General features: G+C 39.3%; 2 long non-coding RNA genes across 7 annotated transcripts in view; one reads left to right on the top strand and one right to left on the bottom strand.

Annotated features, from left to right (window-relative positions):
- LOC139806152 (uncharacterized) overlaps nucleotides 1-19,309 on the bottom strand; it is a 72,703-nt gene that overhangs the window by 21,006 nt on the left and 32,388 nt on the right. For all 6 annotated transcript variants that reach the window (XR_011730145.1, XR_011730146.1, XR_011730147.1 and 3 more), the window contains exons 3-4: nucleotides 1,072-1,158; nucleotides 574-648 (exon numbers count right to left, since the gene is read on the bottom strand). This is a non-coding gene — a long non-coding RNA (uncharacterized lncRNA). The remainder of the gene's footprint in view (nucleotides 1-573; nucleotides 649-1,071; nucleotides 1,159-19,309) is intronic.
- Nucleotides 14,813-19,309, top strand: part of LOC139806162 (uncharacterized) — a 69,840-nt gene continuing 65,343 nt past the window's right edge. The window contains exon 1 of the long non-coding RNA XR_011730156.1: nucleotides 14,813-14,977. This is a non-coding gene — a long non-coding RNA (uncharacterized lncRNA). The remainder of the gene's footprint in view (nucleotides 14,978-19,309) is intronic.

The following is a 19,309-nucleotide window of genomic DNA, read 5'->3' as shown; positions in this document are numbered from 1 at the left end:
AACACAACAGTGCAGGAGTTCCTGGAGTGAGTTGATGATGACTACATAGGCACCAAGAATGAGGCAGACTTGTCTGCTGTGATCATGACATAATGGATCCCGAGGGCAGAGAGGAGGGTGAACAGAAAGCTCACAATCCTGGACTTCAGGAGAGCAGTCTTTGGCCTCCTTCAATATCTACTTGGGAGAGTCCAATGGGATAAGGCCTTGTAGGGGAGGAGGGAGAAAGAAGGCCGATTAATATTCAAAGATCCTCTTCTCCAAGCTCAGGAGCAGTCTATCCTAAAAAATACAAAGCCAACCAAGAAAGCCAGGAGGTGAACGAAGAGCTCACAGCCAAACTCTAGCACAAAAAAGAAAGCATATCCAGGGTGGAAGCAGGCAGGTAGCCTGAGAAGAATATCTTTTCCAAGCATCCAAGGACAAAGTTAGGAAAGCTAAAGCTCAAATGGAACTGATTCTGGACAGGTTCGTAAAAAACAGAAAGAAGGTTTTCTCTAAGGACATAAGCAACAAAAAGAAAGCCAGGGAACATGTGGGCTCATTCCTCTAGGAAGTAGGGCATCTGGTTACCTGTGGACAGTCACGTTGGACTTGATGATCCTGATGGGTTCCTTCCAACTTGGCATATTTTAGGATTCTTTGATTCTAAGAGGAGAGATGATAGGACAGAGTGGGGAGAGATGAAAGACGAGTGAAATTTCTGTTCAAAGACGGGAACATTTACTGTGGTTGCTGTAGAATTATGTTTATTAGTTTTGGATTTGCTGCTCTGAAACAGTTTGGTTCCACTGTTGATAAATGAGGTTTGAGGGAATATTGTTTCTGATTATGAGTTTGGTGAGGTTGGAGAGAGACCAGAGTTACTTGGTGCCTTGCATTAAGTGGGCTGGAGAGATTTTCTTTCAAATAGTGATCTTGTGATAAACATTCCAGTACAACTAGAAATAGATTAATTAAGGCCCAAACACATCAATTAACTTAAGAGTTTATCAGCTAAGCCACAAAACCAAAACACTCAACCTTTAGTAAAAGAACATGATTCACTGCCTGCTAAAATTAGTCAGTTACCTTGTGTTTGTTGATACAAACTGGTACAGCTGTGATTACCACCTTTCAGCAGACCTGCAGCCACTCAGTCAGAGCCAGGCCCCAAGTCTAAAAGTGAGCAGGACTAAGGGTTGTCACTCACATGTGTCCTTTACTTAAGGATAGCAGCTTCAGTGCAGATTTTCACAGCTTTGCCTTCAGCAAAAGTCCAGAACAGTTCTGGCCGCTAAATTCATATGAGCTGATCTTTCAAATAGAGGATCTTTTTTATTGGGGAAAAAAAATGTACTGTTTTAGAATGCTGGGCTAATTTAGGTTGACTTTAATGGAGTGCTGTGGAAATAATTCTATAGTCCTTGTTAAGACTATTGCTTGTGCTTGTTTGCAGTACTAACTGCACAGATGTTTATGTACAACAGACAATACCTTCTGTGTTTTCAGTATCTAAGAACCATGCTAAGAATAAACACTAATGAAATATTTTGTGAGGTACATAATCTGTTTGTTTATTTGACTCAATATGTCTAATTGTCTAAATATGTCTGATTTTGATTGCTTTAATACATCCTTTGGTGGCTATTGGTGACCTTCCAATAAGCAAATGGACAGTCCACCATCTCCAAGAGCTGTAATTTTCCAAATCCATTAGATACTAAATTTGAGTTAAAGCACATAGTAATCCAAGTGATATGATGCTCAAAGAAATATCTTAGTTTGTAACATATAGGGAAGCATCTGGAAAAATAATAATGTATAGTCAACGTGAAGTTGTACTTGGTCAATGCAAAATAAAACCCTCACAAATGTTAAAAAAACATAAAATCAAACCATAAAATCCAGTTTCTTCTGCAGTTAAACTTCTGTCCTGTGAACCCCCCACCTCTCCACTGAAGCAAACAAACATCAAAAGCAGATGCAATATATTACTATTTTAAAATATACTTTAAAAAAAATAATTAATCACATCTTTTCAGAAAATGGAACACTGCCAATTAATGCTCAATTTTCAAAAAGATTTCTAAAGGTAGATAAAATTACAGACATGGTATCTCATCTCTCCACCTCCAGCATATAAGCAAACATCCCCCACATAGGATCATCACATCCTACCTTATCACCCAGAAAAATGAAAACAGCTGCCTAACTTTTTACTCAAACATAATCACATCTGACATGGAAGGAAAAACATACCATGTGTGTATTATTCCTTCACCTCCATGCCAAAGGTACTATTTGTAAAGAATGAGTATACTACCATGAAATTTTATGGATTTTGCTTTAATTAAAACCTAATAATGCATTAGGGTTTTTTCAGTGAATTTCTAATCAAATTTTTACTAACCAGGCTTCACATAGCTTCTTCACTTAAAAATATAGCACAAGCATAGCACTCAATGAAACTGTAGCATGAAATAGCGCAGGAGTAGCCATAAACTAGAAACTGTCTTGTTCTTTGGGAAAAAGTTTATGGGAAAATCCTTCAGCTTCGTTGTCAGGGAATTTGAATTGCTTTGCAGCATAATGGCAATAATAATGTGGGTTGGTTTTTGGGTTTTTTTTTTTTGGTGCAGTGGTACTATCCTTTGCAAAAATGTAGCCCATGTGCTCAAGCTAAGGGAAAGCAATGTCACTATTACTTAAGACCTGCTTTTGTTCCTTGCTAAAGTTAAGCCAAGGCATTATCATTTGGGAGAAAAGCCTCTTCAGAGCGTAATAAAGAACAGTGAGCTTTAAGAAAAGAATAAAAACTTTCAATTTGAGGCTGCATTTTTAACCTGCTTTGTGAGAAAGAATTCATCTAGATTATTTCTTCAGCTGCGCTAGGGATTTGTATTTAAATCATTATACAAAAGTAAAAGATTTGAGTAATAATTAGGCAGAAAATGGGTGAGTGCACCCATCCTTACAGAAGTTTCAAGTCCTCTCAGAAAAGAGTGTGGTTTTTTTTCCTATCACACTATAGGAAGTTCAGTAATTGGCATGCTGTTGGTACCAGCTGTCATCTTAACTAGGAGTTTTAAAATTAGACCAGATGGAAAAAAAAAATCCTAAAGGTAAAGAAGATATCTTGAAATTGCAAGGAGATGTGGACTCTGTGATCTATCCAATGTTAATGATTGACGGGTCCTATAATTAACAACGAGAGCACTGCAAAGGATTTGAATGTTCTGTTGCTGTGAGACATGTCACAGACACCGAGTATCCATCATGACTTTTTTAATTCTTCTGTCCCCAGTGACCTATTCAAGTGTCACTGAGGAGGGCATCTCTACTGGTGTCCTCACCCTCATCATGTGCTCAGCCTCTCACAGAACACACTGGCATTATTTCCTTTCTACAGCAAAGTTCTTTTTTTTTTTTTTCTTCCAAGCTGCTGCTTCTCAGTTTGCAGTGACTGACAAGCCTTGCCCTGGGTAATTTTGTTCACTGGATATTCTCTTTCCAGGAGAGTTTTCACTAGGAAACTTTTCAGTGATAGGTTACCCTGAGTTTGCCTTTTATCTGGATCTTAGGTAACTATTAAAAACACACCACCACTGCTGCTTCTTCCTTTCTCTAATTAATTAAAGTTGTCCACTGCATCAGACTCCTATCAATTAAAAAAAAAAAAAAGAGAGAACCTGATCAACAAAGTAATTGTAAATCAGCATTCGCTTCAGGGCTGTAAGAGGGTAATTAGGACCAAGGTGATCAATGCTTTTAATTAAGAAAGGAGAAAAGAATCAGTATGATTAGAGTGCCAGTTTCAAACCCACACAAGGAAATCGGTACAAGCCTCTTCATGAGTATCAGTGAGTGATTTCAAACCTGCTTCACAGAGGAAGATGTAAAATGCAGGACTGCCCTTCCAACAAAATTGTGCTGCTTTGATAAACAAAGTTGGTTTTAGAATACACCTTTCATTTTTCATGTAAAATGTAGTTCTGTTCACATTTTCACCCACAACCAAACCAATGGAAGGGTTTCCTGCAGTCCTTTATTCTTGGCCAACTGTTTCTCTTCTTTGTGATGTGCAAAGCTATCTATGTTGGGCTCAACTGAACTGTCCAAACTTAAAACAAGGAATGGGAACTGCTTGTACAACCTGGATAATTTCATTGATCAATTTACAGTTAGCCTCACAGAGACTCCAACAGCATAACTGGGGAAAAAAAAAAAAAAAAAAAAAAAAGGAACAGCAGCACAAGAACAGGAACAAGTGGTTCTGTTCTTCATTTAGATGAGAGATGAAGGTAGAAAAAGAAGTCACTTTTCTAGTTCTCTAGCTGTGGGCTGATGACAAACTGAGCAAACACAGCTGTTCCCTCCTGCCACTCTTCTGTTGTGCCAGTGAAAGTCTTTGTGGGGTCAAACTAAGCAGCAGATCAAAGAGCTGATCTTCATTAGGAATCATGCCTTCAGTCTGGCAGGGGGTTAGCACTACCATGAAGGCTGGGCACTCCCATACAGCTGTGTTTCCATCAACATACCCACCTCATCAAATCACATCCTTATGCTGAATATCTGTGTATCCATGCACTTCTATGCAAACCATGACTGGTCAGATTCCAGTGTTTCTCTTTAATACACATTGCAAGTAATCAGAAAATAATATTACAGTAAACAGCTAACTGAGAAATTACATCCTCTACCCTCAAAACTAGTTTGATGTCTCCAGTAGACATGTTCAGCCTTTAGCTTCTTCATGAAACCACCAAATAAATACTGGTAATAAACGGGACATGGTCATGTCAGGGATGGTAGTGAGCTTATTTAGACTATGCCCTTGAGAACCAGATTAAAGCTACATTTTCACTTTAAGCATCACTGAACAGGATATAAGCCATGACATATTAGTTCTTAGCTTAAACTAGTGTTTGTTAACCTCAGAATTTAATACTTTCATTTTACTGACAATCTGCCATGTCTCCATGACACACACACACACTCCTAATTCATCTCAGTGTACTGTGAGTAGTTTCCTTCCCCTTAATAAACAGCCATCCCTATAATGGGAAAGAAATTAAGTTTGCTGAAGCATTACAAATTTAAATCACACTGCTGGACCACTGGTGATGGTCCTCGGTGGGCAAAGACAGATCATCAGAGCTAGCAGGACAGGATCTACATGCAAAATATGCACAGTCAAAACCCAGTAAGGGCTGTCTGGCTACCAGTCTGTGATGTTATCAGGAATTTCCTACTGAAATCAGAAATTAATTATTTTCTTAGCAGTGACAAGATAGTGAATGACTCTACAAGCAAATCTAAATTTTATCTTTCCACCAATTATCTTTTTTTTCTAAGGGGAAAAAAAATCTGTTTACAATCTCACTTTGTTACTTTATACTCAGCTCTACATTTCTTTCAAAGTCCCACAGATAGTTTGTTTATTTGACTCAATATGTCTAATACAGCACTGCAGGTTCTAAGCACTAAGATTTCTCCAAACCATTTATCTTCTAACTTTTACACTCAGATATGGAAAGACAAGGGCTGCCTTTCTGTTTCATGCTGACTCCTCGGTTTCAGAATACAGATGATTTTGGCAGTGGATTTTTTCTCTACCCTCTCTGACAGTGACTTGTTTTGCTCAGCACTGACTCCCTCTCTTAACCCACATGCCATGACACAATTATTTGTGCAGGGTTTCCAGAGGTGCACTAATTTAACAACTCCCAGAAACTATGAGCAGGAGGCCATGCTTCTGCTGTTTATCTCCTACTAGCTCCAGTACTCAGCCACACTCTCTTTTGAGCTAACTTCATGTGCTAAAATAACAGGTTAAAGAACAGGGTCAGATAGCTTGCTGATGCTCTACCTAGTAAGCTAAATTACCTCACAGAAGAACCTGAAAAATACTGCAGCCCTTGTCCAGAAGGAGGAGAGAAACAGTGCAAAGCACAGCTCAAAAAGTGCACAGCCTTTCCCCCCTCCACAGAAGTAAGTTGGTACCATCTCCTGATCTCTTTTTCTTTGCATTACTTTTAACCTTATCTTATTCCCTGATCCAGATCACAATCCCCAAACAGCTGTGTCAACAACTGACTGAGAGACAGCCTAAGTGTAGAATTTCACCAGTTAGTTTCCCTCTAAAGGCCACATGTTGTCTGAGCAGCATTTTGCTTCAGACATCTCTATTAGGTTCATTTAAATAAGACTTTTACCAGGAATGAAAGATGAAAATTTCATGCATTTAGCTTTTCTCAAGTTTTCGTTAGTTCACTGCATTCTCTGCTCTACAAGACCAGGAAAAATAACATTAGGTATGATGGGCAGCTGTAGTATATGCCACAACCACCACTGTTCCCATGCTCACCTTCTTACTTATCAGGTTTAGTCTCGACATAAACAAAACATGATCTTGAGTTCCTTAATATTACCAACAAATTTACACAACCACTCTCTACAGATGCAAAAGATTAGCACAAAAGCTGTTACAAGAATTCAGAGTTTACCTCACAAATCATTCCAGAATAAGGCAAATGTGAACAGCAAGAAAAGATCTAATTTATCAGTAACCTGGTTCTTATACTTAAGACCTACTCAGATTCGGGGATACATTTCAGAAAAGTGCGTCAAGTATCAGAAAGTTTTATCATTATACCCTGTACTTCATACGTAGCAAAATCAACTTAATACCTTAATTTGGTTGATCACCAGGGTTGCAGAAAGATATAAGGAGTGCATTTACCTGACCAGGATCTTGTGTGACTACAAGAGTTCAGAAGAGGAAGATTCAGCCAAAGTACAGTTGAGTTTGGGTGGCCACTCAGCTGACATTTAGGAAAATGCCTCAAAGACCAGACATCAGAACCCCAGCTGTACTTTCTGCAAAACCTTTCTCTCCACTAGATTTATCAACCTTGTGAGCTGGCTAGACAAAGAAGATCATAACTTTACACTGACACGTAGTTAAATAGCAGAGTTCTGTCTGTGACATTTATTCATCTGTTTCCAAATGCAACAAAGAGTTTCTTTGGTGCATTTTACAGCACAGCTAAACCTTGTCCAATGTTAGCAGAAATTGCAGGTTAGACACCAAGCACTTGTATTTCCCAGTGAGTGAAATCAAGGTCAACCTACCACAACGAGATATATACGAAAGAAGCCATCTGCTCTTAAAAATCTCAATGCACTAAAAGATGACTAGATTGTTTTCATACAAAGCCAGTAATTTAATTTCTTGGAAGTATTCCCATTTGAATGTCTATTGCCTCATCTTTTTGAGATTAAAGTGGTTATAGTTTTTGAAAAGAAATAATGGTCTGAGCCTGAGATTGGCAAGTAGAGAGTAAATTTCATCTAGGTTCTATTCCTACATTTCTCACATTTGATTTTTTTTGTTCTGTAAAATGTAAGTACACTTGGACCCACAGCAAGTCTAAATCAGCTGATAAGTCTGGCCCAGTACTTATCTAAGACACTGTACATTGGAGGGACCACTTGTAATACAAGCTGAGGACTGGTCATACTGAGTGTTTTGGCTACATATAAATACTCAAGCAAGTCTGACTGCTGTAGACACTGAAGAAAAAAAGCTAATAAAAAGCTTGAGAAATAAACCGAAAAACTTGAGAAGTAGCACTGCACACCAAAACCAAGGAAGATCTCCATCCATCCCCATCTCTGACTGCTCAGCTCAGAAGGCACAGTGGCAGCTGAGGTGCAGCTGTCACTCCACACAGTAATCAGAACGAAGATTGATTGTCAGACCTTGTGTGACATTTGCATTTTATCCTTTCAGTGTTTCACTAATTTTAATGCTCATGTATGTGGGATTTCTGAAAAGCTGAGATAATTATCAGATATTGATTCAAACTGGCTGTATGCTTAAAGGACTGCCTTATCTTTACGGGGGGCAGTGCTGATTCTACCCATTCCTGTCTTAATCCCATCCCTGTTTTGCCCCCTTTAAGCAATACAGTCTGTCCAATAAGCCTCCTTGCTGCTAAGCACTGCTATGAACTTTTTAATCAGACTTGCAGACGTTGCTAAACATGATCCTCAGCTCTCACAAGATTTTTGCTTGCTAATTTACTGCTATTCAGCCAGCTGACTTGTTCTCCAGCATGACTATAACACAGCCATAGCAGCCAGGAATCTTGAGAGAACATGATCAGACCATTTTCCCCAAGCAGTGTAAAATTCTCAGCTGCAGCCACACAGTCAAAAAGAGAGCACGACCACAAAGATACAGCCCATCAGCCACATAGTAACTGTAAGTCATGGTATCTAGGAAAAAAAAAAAAAAAAAAAAAAAGCCTTTGATCAGACATCTATATGCCTAACAGATTAGGAAGCAATAACATTTCATACTATTCAGCCTGTACTGAGAGCATATTTGCTATTATCCACTCTTTCATTCTACAAACAGCATCCAGTGGGATGATGGAGTTAAAAAGGGGTGGCTGTTCTTCTCCAGTATCTCGGTTTACAATATTCTGCATCTGGCAAGGACGATATATAGTGGGAAAAGCAGAGGCTGGATATTGAAAAAGTTAAGTTTACAGTTTTCCCCTTCCTGTGGTTTCAAAAGAAACACTGAAGAGCGGGGTGTTTTTGCTGTTGTCTATAATTTTCTATCATTTCAAACCCCATTTACTCTTCATGCAATGCAATATCTCTGTGGTAACTCCAGAGAAAATTCATAGCTGTTCTTCTGGTAAATATGCTTGTTTTCTTTCATTTATGTAGCCACTGAAACGAACCAAACATGTATTTGATCTGTTTATCTAATTGTCATTGAATCAATCACACAGGCAAAGACTGTCATACTTTTTTAGCATAGGCTTCAATTTTGCTTTGTCAGAGATTTGCAGAACTTGTGTCAAAATCATGTTAGTCCTGCTTCAACTGGATATAATGATGTTTTCACAAGGGCAAAGTTTAGATAGACAAAGAGACAGAAATATAAGGTCACTTCAGTGAGGCAACTCGAGCTGGAATGTACATTCTGAATGGGCAAATATGTAGACTTTGTACAAGGCTTTCTTCCCAGCTCAGTGCAGCCCTTCCAACAGCGAGTATCATCAGTCTGGTGACTGAAGCACAGACCACAGAGTCAGCTTTTATTCTTGGCTTAGATACAGATCTGCTGTGTGACCTTGATCAAGCAGTTTAACCTCTGCATTTCCTTATTTGTAAACAAGAATAATCACCATCTCTTACCTCATCGGTTTAGTTCATGAATACGAGGAAAGAGCCTTGAGCTTTTTGGCTGAGTGTTGCTATAGAAACAATAAGCATAACTACAATACACTCATGCATGATACTTTCATGACCCCGGTCACTGTAGTACTCAAGTACTTCAAACTTTCATTTTAATATGCAGTGGTACCATCATTAAGAGAGAAATAACAGCAATTACCTATTTCATCCTTTTTTGAAGTGTACACATGTACAGACCAGACCACGTACATCCACCCTTCTTCAAAGAAAGCTGCTGAGTGCTTCTTAAGAGAGTTCAGACATCATACACGGCAAAAGCAGGTGACGGGAGTCTTAGATAGCCGAGGAGACCAACACACACATAGCAAAAGGTAGCTAGTGGGTAACAACAGGGTTTCAAAAAAATAAGTATTATATCAAGCCAGCATTAGGTCTCTCAGTAGTCCAGCCTGCTCAGGCACAGCATAAGTACAAACACAGAGACTTCCCACTCGGCCGAAATCGGTGACATAATCCACACTGACACCAGTCAGTGAAGCTTCAGTGGCCAAATGACCAACTCAGGATCAAAGAAGGAAACCTGAAGCAGGTCTCCTGCATCTCACATCAGTTGGGCCTGGCCAGCCCATCCTGCTCCTGCACATGTGGAGCTGCCAGCAATGTCACTGGAATGCTGCACATTCTGAAGAGACCACTGTAGCTGAGATCATTGTGACCCAAGGAGATACTTGTGCGTAGTGCAGCTGTTTGTACTGCCATTCATGCAACAAAGTCAGCCTGTGCAGCACCATGGAAATCATTCTGTTTCAGAAACATGTATTAAGTAGTTGGAAACGACAGCTAAACAGTCACTGCTTGTTGCTCTTCCTCAAAATTTTATCCTGTTTGCACTATAAACAGTACTATAAACTACAGGTTGAACTATAAAAAGTTCTAATTAATCCTTATGAATTAACACGTTCATTTTAATATCACATTTGCTTTTATACATTGAGATTTGTGATAAGATCTCTATTAATAAAGTTTTTTACTGAAAGGCTTTTGCTGCTGCTTCTCCTGCCACCAAGGTTGCAGGCAGACAGTTTAATCATAACACTGCTAACACTGGGAGTGGAGCACTGTGTATGTTCTAAGCCTGCTTTAGGATCTACCAACAGGGTATGGGGTTAAACCATGATATGCTTTAACTTATTGACATAAAAACTAGTATAGAATTTATAGGGTAAAAGAATGTTTAAGTGTGAGATAATTTATCCAGTGAATCATTTCAAGTGATGCAGATGCAGCTACTCACTCACTGTCAACACGTACAAAAGTGCATCTGCTGCAACAGGAATCAAGTTTGAAGGGACAGCCTCTATCATTAGCTTGTGACACAGTCAGCAAGAGTTCCCTGTGGCTGGGAAACAGTTTCTGTATCAAGATCACCATAAAGTACAAGATTATGAAGTTAATCCTTGTCCCATGCCTAGATATGCTCAAATCACCGCAAAGAAGCAATGAAATATTTACTATATTTTCTGAAATATTTATGGAAAGCTTTTTTAAATTTTTTAAAATTCTATTTTACTTTAAAAGCAACTGTGGATTAAGCCTCCCACATAAGGCCTTAATAAATATTTTTTCTACACTGCTGTAACATGAGTGTTTTACCCAATGCTCCTTTTTCTTAGATTAGACCAACAAAACCTTGGCAGCACTTTCTGGACACTAGTTTAAACAGCTGGGTTCCCCGTGAGCCCAAAGATACATTTGTAAAAAAAAAATAATCCACTGTAGACATCTTTCTTCCAGACTCTCATGAAAATGTTCATCCTGAATATCCCACAGATTACAGAAAGTCCACACATATTAGATGGTCCTTATTTTCTGGATGGTCCTCTTTTCTGGAGGCCCATTTTAGTTTGCTAAGGCAAACTCTTAGTATTATTTTGTCTGTCTGCCAACACTAAGGTTTGCACAAAATTATGACCTTCAGTACCTTTGCTAAGGAACAAAGCAAATGACATGTTAGCATGAGACTTCAGCAGGTTTAGCTGGCAAGCTGCTCCTAGCTTGGATAACACACTTGGGGTATTATCTGAGATCTTTGTGATGTGGAGTAGCATTTGTATGAATCAGCAAACACAGGGACTTATCTGTATAGATATGATATGTATAAAAGTCAATATTGGCCGTATTTTATCAGGCAGTATTATCTTTGGTTTCTTTTATGGCTTGAGTTAGACTGATCTGTAAGCCTGGATTAAAAAGACTAATAAAATATTGCTCCTCTAGATATCTACTGTTGATCGCTTTTCTCCCACCAAGGGTAAAGCAGGGCAGAAGCAGACCTCCAATCTTCCTCGTTTGATCTTATATAAGAAAGGAGAAAAAAAGGGTAAGTGAAAAGAGGCTATGAGGTCTCCCTGTTGGGATTTTGCCAGGTGTTTCTCACACACCATTAGTTCATGGAACTAATGCCCAAAAATTTCATACCCTTGCTGCCACTACTTTCATTCATGCCCGTAAATCCTTTCCATTACCGCCCCAGACATTGCACGTCAGTGACTGACCCTATGCTTTCATTGTTCATATGCTCTTTTCCATTGTTTTTCAGGTCATTTCTGACAACAGCTGGGTCATTGGCCTCTGTTTTGTTTTACATTTTTAATTGACATTTTTCACACCTTAATAAGGAGACATCTGCGTTCTGCAAGCAAAGAAGGAGGGTCCTGATTTGCCAGCATTTTATTTTTGCTAATAAAACTCTGCAGGTCAGCGTGGTGCCGCAGTTCAGAGATCAACAATGTCAATGAGAACTTACTGGACTGAACCAAGGCACTAGGATGAACTCAAGCATTAAGAACAGAAAGACAAATGAAAAGACGTCAGTGTTGCTTGCACAAGTCCAGGGCCATAAGATTGCTACAAGTCTAATGCATTTGTTTCTTACACTTTGTTCTTCATATAAACCAGCAAAATGTGGCTCTAGATTGCCATGGTTCTAAGCCTGGAAAAGTGCAGAGGCAGGATCAGACCTTTACAGCTTGTTAACTGGAGCATTAATAAAACAGTCTTGGAGAAATTGCCCTGGTCATTTATGGCAGAGATTCAACATGTGCAGAGTTAATGTCAGGAAAAAAGATGTAAAGTACCTGCTGTGCAAAGACGTTTAGTTGGTAGTTGCAAGGATTATCTCAGCTTTTAGATCTCCCAGAAGGTGGAAGATTCTATCTTTCTCCACTTGCCCTGACTTACTGCCGTATCTTCCCTCTTTGGGTTTTCCATAGTTCACATGGAACTTACAGTTCACATTTTTAAAGATTTCACAAAAGCTGCCATATTATCATATACTTCACTGGCAAAGCTGCTGTTACTACCTCTCATATGCCCAGGGTGCAACAGCAGTGCAAATAGCAAAGCAAGAGAATGCTTTAAAGAAAAACATTGTTCATTAAAACTTGGCTTACTTACTATAAATCAGGCTTCATCATACTATTTTAGGAACAGCTGGTGAGAACTTCCATGCCTCCACATTTCCCAGCAAAGTTAGTGTGTTCATTGGGTAGGTAAGAAAGGAAGAAGAAAGGATGGTGGAGACAGGGCAGCTCACAGGAGCCCTCAGGGGAAGGGAAGCTGAGTGACATTCTAGTCCTCTCAGGGTGCAACACCTTTTGCCCTTGGGAAATCCAGAGAGAACAAGGTATTCCTGCTCCATTCTCTAGAACTTTTGCTCCTCAGCTGACTGGCACAGCTCTCAGTTTTAGCTCTGGCAAGAGATCAGGCATCACAAAAGCACCGCTGAGTTTATTAATTACTGTGTTCACGCGGTCACTCTGTTTTACTGCCCAATTATTTGATAACTGAGGGCTATGTACTGAGCCGGATGCAAGCACAAAGCTCTCACTGACTTCAAGGGCCCCCTTCACTTAGAGGTCTACTGGAATTTATAGTTTTCATAACTTTATTTACCTGCCCCATAAATATTTTTAAGAACATATTGGTGCTTTTAAATGTTTGCATATTTGCCTTGTCTACGCATTGAAGTTGTACTTACACATGTATCTCTTGCAGAATTCATTCATGAGGAAAACTGTACAAGTTTACAAGTTAATCATTGTCCTGAATGTCAAAAGCCAGGGCAGATCAAGATGTGCATTTCGTTGGCAGAGCTGCGAACTAGGCTGCTTTAGTATTAATAGTAAACTTCGTAGCTTCAGTAAGATTTTCAATAGTTTTTTGCAGCAGGCTACAAGTAGCCATGGATATTTGCCGTAATTGTAAAGCACAGGAAAAAAAAACACATTCTTGTTAAGGAAAAAAGTGACTTGAGTTTTCAATTAAATAGAAAAAGAAAGCATCCAGTGCTTTCTTTTAGCTTTCAGCTTCCAACTAAAATAGTCTGCCTTAGTAAGAAAGACCATGGATTTCAATAACCAGCATGGTTTATATCCAAAATGTTCCAAACCCAAAATTTTGTTATGGCTGCTAATTGTAGAATGTAGCTCACACAATATAGGTTCAAGCTTCAGCAACAGGATCGATGAGACCAAAAAGCTAATGCCCAGCTGCACAGAGCAGTTTGGCAAAGTATGTCCCAGCTGCTCCACCTCACCTTCTAGCAGGCAGACAAAACCCACCTTGTGAACCAGAGGGTTGACTGGGATGACTGGCATGCTGACACACATTCTGCCATCCTGATTTTGAGGATAGTAACATTTGGCAAGGGCAACATGAACACCTGAGAAATTAACTTTTCTCAGTAAACAGGCGAATTTTTTCCATTCACCTCAGCATGATAAAAAGCAGTGAGATCCTTACAATGACTCTTCAGAGACAGCTGCCCCCACATCAGCCATTGGTGACAGCCAAGAGAAAGGAATTGCTCTTCTGGGCTAATATTCCATAAGACACTCGTAGTCTTTCATCACACACCCTCCATTTTCTTTTGGTTATGAATGATGAGATAAAATGTGTGTGTGTGCTACTCAACATTCTGCCTCTTTTGTCTGCCCCTTCCACTGCCCCTTCTTCTGTCATCCCCAAATTTGCTTATTTGGGTTCTTTACAGAGTGCAAGTAGAAAGTAGGTCAGACAAATGGGCACTGTCATATGACTACCTACAATTTCTCAACATACTGTTGTCTCTGTCTTATAAGTTTGTTTTAGCCTGCAATTTTACTAGACTTACTCAACTGGCAAAGGAGAAGTTTTCTGCAGGAATTTAATCTAGTTAGGTCAACAGAGCTCTGCCTGCAGAGCACAGCTTCCAAACATGAGGCTTCATTTTGTATAATTAATTCTTCACCTTTTCCTGTTTATAATGAAAATACTATTCAATGCCTAAACAACCTATGGTTTACTTTCTCCTTTCTCTTTTCACCTTACCTTTGCCTACACAGTCCAACCCAAAAGTCTCAACCTGTCATTTTAGTTTTCAGTCATAACCAGCACTGGATACACGTGCTTCTCATATTCATACTCTTCATGCAGTCATGTAGCCAGGTGGGGGCTGGTCTCTTTTCCCAGGCAACTCTCAGCAAGACAAGAGGGCACGGTCTCAAGTTGTGCGGGGGAGGTTTAGGTTGGATATTAGAAAGAATTTCTTTACTGAGAGGGTGAACAAGCATTGGAATGGGCTGCCCAGGGAAGTGGTGGATTCTCTGTCCCTGGAGATATTTAAAAAGAGACTGGATGTGGCACTCAGTGCCATGGTCTGGTAACTGCAGTGGTAGTGGATCAAGGGTTGGACTTGATGATCTCTGAGGTCCCTTCCAACCCAGCCAATTCTATGGTTCTATGTGATGAGGACTGCACACCACACATGGCAGTGAAGGGCAGTGAGATTTACAGCTCTTTTAAAATCCCTGGTAAAGCTACAGTGGCAAATAAAATACCAGTCAGCTACAGTGGCAAATAAAACACTCTGACAGAAGCATGATGAAAGTTGACAGTGGTCCTCCAAACTTCTGCCAAGTTTCCAACAGTGTTCACAGTTTTAGTGACTTAATAGCAAGTGAAACAGTACCTGCTCAGTTAGTTCAGTGATGTGGGAAGGCCCAAATGACAGTTTTAATAGTTTGATGTCAAATCACCTGTCAGAACAAATGTCTGCTGCCTCTAGATTTCTGTCACATGTGTGAAACATGGTACAGCAAATAACCGTAGGCTGGTATTTTGCTAGACTATATTTTAACATATTACAGCAGTAACCTCAAGCTGTACTTTGAACTCCGTTCACAACCAAACCCTATTCAGACTTATTAGTTTAAACTAAACTAATAATAAACTAAAATCATTTAAACCTCTTGTTCTCCAAAAAAAAAGTTAAAAAAAAACCACCAGTGCAGAAGTGAAGAGAAATGAAAGTTCAGAGTGGCTGTAAACATACCAGAGGTGAAATTTTAATACCAATAAATCCATGGCAGTCTTGTTACTGAGTGAGACTCAACGTTTTATGTTTGGTTTTGAGTTGCCCAGTGAAAGCAATAGAACAGATAGTGACCATCATTCCCCCCACCCACATGGAAGCCCCTAAATGCTGGCAGGCCAACAAATGGGAATGTATTATTAAAGTGGGACCCCAAGTGAGTAGAAGTCAAAGTATAAATTGCTCCAGTAATCTGGCCAATTACCTTAGGAAAATGTTTCCAGGGAACTTTCAGCTGACAGATACACAGCAGCCTTTAAACGAGATGAAGCTTACAGAGAACATAAAATTGCACCCCTCTCCACCTGTGTACCACATGTTACATGTAATTTGAAAGTTTACATTTCCCAGTGCATATTTCCTGTAGGTACCTTCAAAACATCCATATTTGAACAAATTTTAAAATCTTGCCCTAAGAGCCTTTGAGAGGACACTGAAATTCCTGTGTTGTCTAGTACTTAAGATTTCTTATTGTCAACAAAATACTACTGTAACCAAAATGTGTGGGATCCATCTGTCCTGATGAATCTATCTAGCCAGAAGGAAGTTAGGTGTCCAGTCTCACTGGCTGTACAGGTACTCCATACTAATAGAAGAAGTTGTGAGACTTCAATAAGATAATTCCTTTTATGCTAAAATAGGCATGAGAGAGGAATGACACCTCTGGATGCCAGTTCAGCCCACTTACTTTACACTATAAAGGGAGCATATTTATCTTCTAATTGGGTAAAGTTATATGAGAACTATTTAATCCTAAGTCTCTGTGTTTAATGCGTAGATGATCCAGGGTCTTTTCTCTTAAAATTCTTTTAGAAAACACTTTCTAATGAAACATTTCTCTGACTAATCTCATTAACTCTTGGATTCAAGTGAGGCTGTGAAAATTAGTGCATTATTACCAAGTCTGAGAAAAACAGTTCTAATACTGTTGAGCTGCACCTAATTTCCTTTGCAACAGCAACTTTCAAATGTTCTGGCTCATAAACTTATGGCACATAAGAGCTTTTGCATCATATGCTTTATCATGACACATGAATATTTCTAGTTCATTTTATCTGCAAATGCTCAGTATGAAAGCCACAGGGGTGTTGGGGGGGTATTCTCAAAAATTCCTCAGTTACCTCAGAGCACTCAGTTCAGAAAACAGACTTAAGTGCAGAAGTCAGCAAGAGACTCTGTAATTTCCTCAGGTCATCCCAGCCAGTCAGTTTAGACTATTAGTTGTGTGCCTCCGGTACCTATTAAGCTTTTGGTTGATAGTCTCTCAATACCATCCACTTAGTGCTTCCTTCCTGAACATAAGTATTTTCACATTCCAAGGCAACAATTATTATAGTGAGATCTCTTTACAAAGCACTTTGCTAATGGCAAAAAACTCAATGAGTGCTGCAGTCTTATAGTTAACAGTTTATTTATTCTGCAGCAATCAGCAGTTCGACTCATGTACCTCAAAACTCTTTTCCAACCTGCTGTTTCTAGCAAGTAATGATAGTGGCATTGCCTTGCTGATACATTCAAAACTTGATTTCAACGTTCATCTAGTTTTATGCCACTGGAATTTGGACTTTCAAAAGGTGGTATTTGCCAAAGCATTCCCCAAAAATACGTGTTCCGTATCCTTGCCTGGAGATAACTTTGCTTTATATATTATATAGTAAAACTGATATAGTGCAGCCAAGGTGTTTTGCAGCAGGACAATTAACAAGTAAGCTGCTGAGGTGTAAACATGCCTTTTCTTTACAGTCAAGATACAGCTCCACTACAGGGTACTACTTGGACCAAACACACAACCTAAACTGGTTTAAGACAAAGCACAGTGCAAATTTGCAACATGAATTTACATTTCTGATACAGTCCTTTGGTTTGTTTCACTTTGTTCCTGTTTCCAAAGCACATTTGGAAATAGCCTTGATCACCATTGAGGGAGCTTGCTTTGACCTATGTGCACCTCACAAAGTCATTCTGCTGTGCACCTGAAAGAACCATAAATAAATGTTTTTAAATAGTGTTACGAGATGTCTTGTTCTGCTTTCCAGTTTGCTTTTCTCCTTTCACCTTTCTTTATGTATTGGGAGTACAACAGAGCTTGGTCTTGCCAGAAATAGAGAGTAGGAGGAAAGCTCCTCAGACTCAGTCCAGGAGATACTGTTGAGTTTCTGTGAAGAAAAACAATCTAATAACATAGGATGCTGCTTACATTTTAAAGTTATCTGGGAATTTTATCTTTAAAACTATTTGCTTTTGCAAGAACATAGGATGTTAATAATGTCCTTGATCTTTCCTACATGTTTAGCAGTATATTGCAATTGTGGGACTTCTCTGTTGTTAAGACTACTGTCACAGATGACACTGACACTGCAGCCACGTTGTGCTTAATGATCATTGCAGAGTGTGCAGTTGTAATCTCAGAACAGGATATATCACCAGTCTTCACTGTATGGCAGTAATGTACCCTATGTATGTACTGACCAGGCCTCAGTCAGGTCCTATTCTCAGCTGTTCCTTGGCCAGTGACTTTAAATATATTGTGACACTCTTCAACACAGTGCCTCAGCTTCTGCATTTCACAGTTAGTGCTCAGTTCTTGTTAAGTGTAAAAATATAAAATATAAAACAAAACAAAATATCACAGTGTACACTATCTGGGTGGTCACACAGCCTCAAAGAAAAGAAATTCAGCAGGTACATCATGTGGGAAAAATTATTGGAATTCGTTCCTTCCTTTTCTGATGATGCCCTCCCTCCACCTTTCTTCTCCTCCACAATCTGTCCATCCCATATGTATGTATGTTTTCTTGTATCCCAAAAGTCTTGGTCCTCACAAGTCTGATTCCCAGACATGTATTTTCACTCATCCCACCTGTTATTTCCAAAATCTCAGAAGCTACGAGCTATCAGCATTTCTCTAAGAAAAGGGAAGAAACCACACAAGATGTCTCCAAGAAGTAAAATCCAATGCTTCAGAAACTAACCTGGGCACAGTGTGGCTGTTCAAATCTTGGAAACAGATGATCAGCCAGTAGCATCTTTTCCAAAAGTACCCTCTGTGCATCTGTGTGAAGTGTGAAGTCTGTGCATAGTGTGAAGTCTACTCTCCTAATAAACTCAAAAATCTCCACTGAGGAAGAAAGGTTGAATTGATAAAAACTTTAGGCATGGGTGAACTGGACACTTTATTCTGAAACTGTAATTAGACAATACAGAACTCCCAACCAGGAAAAATAACTTTCAGCCAGCATGTCTGGATGTATTTCTACTTCACTGTCATCCTGAGAACACCAGGGGCAAAAGCCTTGGAAGGTTAAGCCAGTTTCCCCAAGCAACCGAAGTTCTCTCTTTGCCTGCTGCCATTACAATAAAAGGCAACCTATTACAACCAACTTAAGTCAGCTACAGGACAGACTTTTATAGCTTAAAGAATCACTTCAGGCCTCCTTTAAAATCAGAGTGGTTCATCTGGTTTATTTTAGACAGTGACATTGCGATCAGAAAAAATTGTGCTGCAAAATGAAAAAAAAAAAACCCAAGCCCTAGAAATGTCTATTTCCCTGTGCACAAAATAAATGAAGTCCAGATGAGGAATTGCCTGTATTTGGTAAGATGAATCACAGCCAGTAAGCCTGTGGTATACATTCACTCTCCTCAGAGACCTTTTTTTATAGCTGTTACAGTTTTCATATTTTCCAGACCACTGGG

The sequence above is a fragment of the Heliangelus exortis genome, chromosome 1 (assembly GCF_036169615.1).
Source record: "Heliangelus exortis chromosome 1, bHelExo1.hap1, whole genome shotgun sequence".
Classification (NCBI taxonomy): Eukaryota; Metazoa; Chordata; class Aves; order Apodiformes; family Trochilidae; genus Heliangelus; species Heliangelus exortis.
Note: the sequence above shows the minus strand (reverse complement) of the source record. Positions and strands in the feature narration are given on the sequence as shown.